The 7,102-nt window shown below is 38.9% G+C and overlaps 1 protein-coding gene across 1 annotated transcript in view; it reads left to right on the forward strand.

The window, feature by feature from the left end:
- The window catches only part of LOC128884013 (hormone receptor 4), a 38,738-nt gene that overhangs the window by 305 nt on the left and 31,331 nt on the right, over window positions 1-7,102 (forward strand). The gene's annotated exons all lie outside the window — the stretch shown is intronic.

Here is a 7,102-nt window from a genome sequence, read left to right on the forward strand (position 1 = left end):
TGCTAGAAAATTTCCCAGATTTGGAAATTTCACTTTAGCTTTCATTTAAATAGCAGAAACAGATTGTATCTTCCTTTAACTTTGATGAATTTATTAATTAGGTGAGAAATATATCGATTTGCGTAACAGAGTGCGCTAAGTGATTGGTACCCACTTGTTAATTACAGAAATTTACAGCGTGTATTTTATATTCCTTTCAACGACCGACGTGTCCTTATTTTGCTCCCGATGGTTACCAATGAGATCGAAGTAACGCGATTGTTGATCTAGTCAAGTACTTGGTTACCAAAATGGAATTGTATGTTAGGGCTTCTCGAGGACTCAGGTTTGGGAGCCTCTTTAATGATCCTAATATACTAGTCTGTTTTGGGAACCGAGATCATCGCTATTAATTTTTAAGCGAATGATTTATAAAATAAAGATCTCTGAAGCGTGTTAGTTTACATCCAAATGATCATTTACACTACAAGTCAGGAAAAATTTCCAATATAAATATTCCAAGTTTGAAATGCAATTATATTTACCAAACTTTAAACAATGTTCGGTGTCTTAAAAATATTTGTCTACTCGAAAGAAAGAGATTCGTGCCTCGAAATATTAATTCGTCCCATTTCTAAATCCAGAGACTGAAATTATCAATCGCGTACGCGCGGAGCGTGCTACGCCCTTTATTTATTTTTCAAAAACAAGGAAATGGAAATTCTCACGGTATTCGTACGATATCTCACCTCGTTTGTCCAGGTATTCGTCGATTTTTTGCTCGTCGAGCACGAGAGCTTCGTTGCGATTCAATTATTGCTCGAACGAAGCTTTTCGGGGCTTGTTTTTGCGTTTGGTTTAAGCAGAGATCCGCGATACTTGGTGTTCCAGGTAGAAGTTGGCGGAATTGGAATTTCCGAGGTACAACGAGGTGTCAGTTTGTCAGCGTCCTCCGGGTCAATAACACCGCGACGCGATTTCACAATTGCACGCTTCGCTAATTGCAAATCACAATTGCAACTCGGCGACGACGGCGTGGAATATTCCTACAGTCATTCTCCTTTCGTCTGCCGTACGAAAAATAAAAGTGACGTCACTCCTAGGAACGAATGCAGCTGTGAATTAGGTCCACTGTTAGGAAAATCAATTTCTTTTTCTTTTTTCTTTTTTAAATGGTTTTATTTTCGTCGTATCTACTGCTAGGTTATTTGTTTGTTAAAAGAAATTTTTCATGAGATCTCGTAGCGATCTGATCCTATTGCTGTTGTCTTAAAGAAGAAAAGAAAAACAACGGTGAAACAATCGAATTTTTAAAAAATATTAGCTCATAGAGAGTGACGAAACGAACCTTTTTTTATGTTTACAGTTTATTCATAGGACGTTTAGTTTCAGAGATAACAATTAAAAACTTGGAAGACCGTTTTCTTGAAATTCAACTTTTGCCACGAACTTCTAACTTTTCGATTTAGTTTCGAAATTAAGCGTCCTAGGAATAAACTGTAAATATAAAATAGTTTCGTCTCGTCATCCCCTACATGCTGATATTTTTTTTTTTTAAGTCTAACTTCAAGAAAGAAACAAGAGAGAAATTTCTTCATTGAATCTTAATAATTTCCAACTTGTCAAACGTATCAATTATCGGTGCTGAAAAGAAAAAGAATTCTATCGTGTATAATAACCGCTTTATTTGTTCTCTGTTACGAAGTTATAACCGGAAAACATGTTTTTCTGCGGAGTTTGAACAGTCCGTGAGTCAACTTCGATCAAACTTTAAACTTCTTATTGAACGAGAAACCGTATTTCCTGGACAGCGAGGATCGTTAACTGCATTCGACAAGGTAAACGATACTTCTCGCTGGTTTGCAACCGATCGTGAAAATCTGAGCACAATCGATTGCGTAAACGCTAGAAACCTGAAAACCACGGGGTTCTTCGTCGCTATTCTACGATCCGTGGACTCTTGCTCCAGATCGAAACAGTACGAACCTCGATCGCGAACTTTGCTACGCCACAGCTACGAATGCTACAATATTTATCGTGTATGGAAATTGTAGATCTTTTTTAAAATTTAAAAATTCTTTAGAGATTCGATAGATGAATTATCGAACAGATCGTACAGATGAATATTGCTAGAATAAGGAAAAAAGTTGTCTGGAATCGAGAAGTTTGTAAAAACTCTTTAATTCTTCGCTACGTGTATGACAAAACGTGTGCCCTTTGCATAGTAAACATTAATTTTCTATAGTTTAACTAAAAATAACACGACGAATCGAATTCAGAATATACAGCGACGGCAATGTCTCATACAAACGAGTCACTGTCCCGAGCTTCGTACATAAATTTAGTGGCTGAATCGATAAATTTATAACTATTTATTCAATAATCCTTGAAAAACGACTATTTCAAATTCAAACATAAAAATAGACGTACAAATTTCCATTTTTCTTATGAAAATCCTAGATATTTTCATCTATTCGAAGCGATATAAAAATTCTTGCAAAACCCGATAAATGAATAATTTTAGAACGAGGAAAAAATATCGATGATAGAGTTAAGAAATTTTCCAACTAAGAAAACAGCAAAGAATCCAGTGTTTGTTTTTTTTTTCTTGTATAATTCGTCATTATGAATACGAGAAAACTTGTGCCTGTTACACAATAAACATCATTCTTCGCAGGCTTCGAGTTACTCATTTCAAATACCCTCAAATTGTTCTAGAACTTAACATTTTTTAGAAACATGCAATTAAATTCATCGCATCGATTTATTCGTTTTCCTTAGCAAAAGTTCTCGACTCTTTTCGATACGCTTTCTCCCTCCATTCTATAGTACTCGTCGTAATTTTAATATCGCAAAGTACATCTAAATTTGTGTCCGACGATAATTTCATCGCCATTTTTAACTCTGCCCCACTGCGATCGCGCATAACAACGAACCATGTTCGAACTACTTGGATCGTTGCATGGAAACAGGAACAATTTTTCGAAAAAAAAAAAAAAAAAAACGCAAACGAGGAGCTTTTTACGAGATTGCTGCAAAATTTCGTCACGCGTTTAACGAAGGTGCCGGGTGTGTTGCAACGATCAAGAGAAGCAGCTATGTGCTGATCCAACGAAATTGCTCGGTACAAAGAAACGGCCGCCAATAATTACAGAATAAATCGCACGTTGACGCGAATAGGTCCATAACAATTTTCTTCGAATCTTCGATCGTTACGTGGCAGCCTAGTCTGTTCTGAAAATTGCACGGGCAACGGGCCCTGTGCGCCGCTTCTGTGAATACGAAACAATTTTCTCTCATCGTCCCCTACAAGACGATATTTTTTTTTAATTGATTTAACGCACATAAACATTTCTCCGATCCCATTTTTGTTCGCAGTCAAAGAGTTAACCACAGAGAATTATCCTATAAAATTTTCCAAAATTGTTAACAAACCGTGCTATTTGTTAAAATACTGCAAATATTCATTTACCAATTGCAACGAAATGCTCGTGATCCTTTAATGGACCGAGCAGCGATACGGAAACCGTATCGTCAGCACAGGTTGGTCGTCGAAGTCGCGCTGGAAGTAAATAAATGCGACGAAACGGATTTCGATGATTTCCACGATGCTCGTCGGCTTATGACACAACATGGCAGAGCTTGCCGTAGGAAAAGTAAGGTAAGGCCAGTGGTATAATAGAAACTTTCACTGCGGAGGTTCAATGTACCCGGCCACGACTCTCACTGGCCGTTCTCACCGGTTGCCCGACTACGCGAGCATCCGAAAGACACGATTCCTGTCTCCGCGCTTCTCTCTTCCTCCTTCCCGTCGGCGCGGCGTCGACGCGTGCCGACACGTAAGACGAATTAACCGGGAATATTTATAACGGTTGCCCCGTTGTCGTGCACGAACGCTGGAGAAATTTCTCCGCGAGTCCCTTCGCGTGGGTTAGACAATCCCTCTGGTGCCGCCTTCCCTTTTTTAACCGACTTCGAAGAGGAGGAGGTTACTCGATTCGACGTGTATATATTTTTTTTTTTTCATAAATCCATCCTAAGAAACGCAAACGCTGGCTAATTTGAGCACCAGAGATCAAGGGGCAACATTTAGATGCAAATTTCGAGAGGTAAACATAATTTTTGTATCGTACGGAAATTATGACTGTAGATACGTCATTTTATGTAGAAAATTAATTTTCACATTTTCACTTTTCAACGAGTTAACTCTTTGGGGCACGGCGGGATTAAAAGTGTCCCACCTTTTTCATGGACCGTAATGCATGGTGGGACATTTTTAATCCCGCCTCGAAATTTTGCAATAGCTCCATGTGTATAGGTGCGACACCTTTATTAATAAAACTATAATAATTTTGTTCGATTTAAAACGCAATAAAATTCCTGTGCAACACGGGTCTATTTTATGACCTGAATTCCTGTGCCGCAAAGAGTTAACCGGGAATATTTAGCGGTATTAATCATTTCGTATAATTACAAATATATCCTTTACCCATTTGGGTAAAGGAAACTCTTTTCGAAAATAATTAACTCGGTAATACATTTTACATAACGTTTTCCAAACGTTATTACGGATCCTCCTCGGTATACATCTCTTCTTGAATAAACATTCCAACTTTCTTCGTGCGTTTCTTGCAGCGTTTGGAAATTTCTTTTGTTCTCATAGCCCAAGAAAAAACGCCACTTTGCGAACATTTAACTGTGAATATGAAATAAACACGGGCTCATTCCGTATGCATTGTTTTCGGAACCGCGGTACGATGTGTCTCGTCTCGTAACTGCTATAAAATACCACCTTCTGTGCGTAAAATGTAACAATTGGACAACCCGCGGAGGAAGTTGCAGAAGCTAGTAACGAAGACGTTAAGAAATTCCGACTACGGTTCGCGAGGAAGTGCTCGAGGTCAGCCGCGAACCAGGACGCATTGCATAAACTATTTACAAGTTTGGGTATATTAACATCTTCGATAAGATGTAATACAAAGTGCAAGAGTAAACTGTATCTTACCGTTCCTCGGCTGTTTGCCTCGCGTGAACTTCCAAATATAAGTCGAGCGCAACTAGGTCGTACAAACGCAATGAAAATTATAACTTTAATGGATGTCTCCTCTTTTTCGTTTTTTTTTTTTTTATATATATATATTTAGTGCAATCAGAACCTCTGTATAAAAATTATTTTGCTGCATATACGATACATAAAAAATGAATGCATTGTTGCCGAAGGTTAAATCTTTCAATTTTTGTTTTAATTCGATATCTTTACTCGTACATTTCGAATAATTCCCGTCGGGCCTTTTTCTTAATAAAAATACATATAGAAATTAACGTAGATTCAAGACGAAAAAATAATTGCGATATCAGAATACGATAATAAAATAATAGCAAACGTATCGTATCAGTTTTCTGTAGTTTTTTCAATCGAGTGGGCCGACTCGGAAAATTTTCGAAGAGCTCGTTACCGAGCCTCGGACGCGAAACAAGAAACGAGATACTTAACGACGCGATAATCGTCGACGCGTGATTGACCCCTAAATTAGTATTCAGTCGCGGGGCGAGTAATTCGTCGTTTCCGCTGATAAGTCAATTCGAAGGTGGAGACGCGAGAAACGGGACTGTCACACATCCGCGAAGAACACGCTCAGATAAGCGATAAGTCGCTTTTTCAAATAACGGTACCGCACCAAACGAGATAAAGCGTGCGAAGCTTACTCGAGGTTTCGCACACGCACGATACCATGAATTTACCGACTACGAGGCGTCGATGATCCTGCCGAAGTGTATCTAGCTCTACGTTTACACGATTTCAACCTGGTTGAGTCGAAAAAGCTTCAATTTACATTCTAGTTTTGCTTTAAAAGGACATCTTGAACTTATTAGAGAGCCTTCCAAATGGAATTAATACGTTATGTAGATGTAGTAACAGGAACGCGATTTTATTAAGCAGTAACTATGTGTTCCTCTTTAGGAAAGACAAGATAGAAATTTACTACGATTCTACAACATAGTAAAAAATCAAAAAATTCATTAACGATATAATACAAAATTTATTACCAAATATTCTTGTATATACTATTTTACAAAATTTATGTATAATATTTAAATGGAGCATGTATGGCGAGGAATACATTTTGAATTTTTTTTTAGCGTAGTAGGAGGAATATTTTTGTGATTTCTTTGATTATGCAGAAATGATTCGTGAAAAAATGATGAAATCAGAGAGGCTTCCAAATGCCAAGCTTTATCCTTTGGCTAAAATTGGCAGCACTCTGGCTTCTTCGTGGGTTAAATGGCGCACTAATATTGAATTAGGTTTATCTTTAGACTGCCATCTATCTTCCCCAATTTTGATCTCGTGACTGCGATTCCCAAACGATTTCCTCGCCTATAAAATCGCTTTTTCTAACGATTAACCTGAGCGCACCGAAAAACTTCATCTTTTACTACTTACCTTTTTCTAAACAAACTATCGCATAGCCAACCACGTAAACGGAAAGCGAAGCGTAGATTATTTTTTTCCGATACTTTCTACCGAAGCTTCCGCAAGAGATGGAAAAAAAAAGCCAAGTCATTAAAAACGTCGAGGTCGTCGATTTCAATTCGAAATCTGGCCGCAGACGAATCTTCGTTAATTCGCTTTCACACCGTGTAATTTTTACGCTGGCAGCCGTGTTTTCACACGAAGTCCTCGATCTTGCGGCCAGCCTTTGAATTACGCCCTGAAATTTCCTGGTCGGTTGCGACTCGGAGGCATTATTTTATCCGTGCTCATTACCATTGTCAAGAATTCGTTTCCTCCTCGCGCGAACCGAGAGATCCAATCGCGCGGCGGGCTTACTCGAATGGGGGGTCGACGGGGTTCCGTGGATAGGAAAAGGAAGAGGGGTCCTCGTTCGTGCTAGGAGAAACGGTGAGCCTAAGCCAGACGTTACGGTGGGGAACGGTAGACCTAGGATGTCATGGCGTGGGAGAGTCACTTTCACCATCGGCGGCCCCTAATACCGCTACAACGTCTACCTGGTACATAAAATTACGCGTTCTGTTTCAATAGGCTCGCGATGATGGTACCAACTTGACGGAAATATGTCACACAGGAATTACGGGGTTTTCTATTTCGTATCCACCACCA

Source organism: Hylaeus volcanicus, chromosome 1 (genome assembly GCF_026283585.1).
Source record: "Hylaeus volcanicus isolate JK05 chromosome 1, UHH_iyHylVolc1.0_haploid, whole genome shotgun sequence".
Classification (NCBI taxonomy): domain Eukaryota; kingdom Metazoa; phylum Arthropoda; class Insecta; order Hymenoptera; family Colletidae; genus Hylaeus; species Hylaeus volcanicus.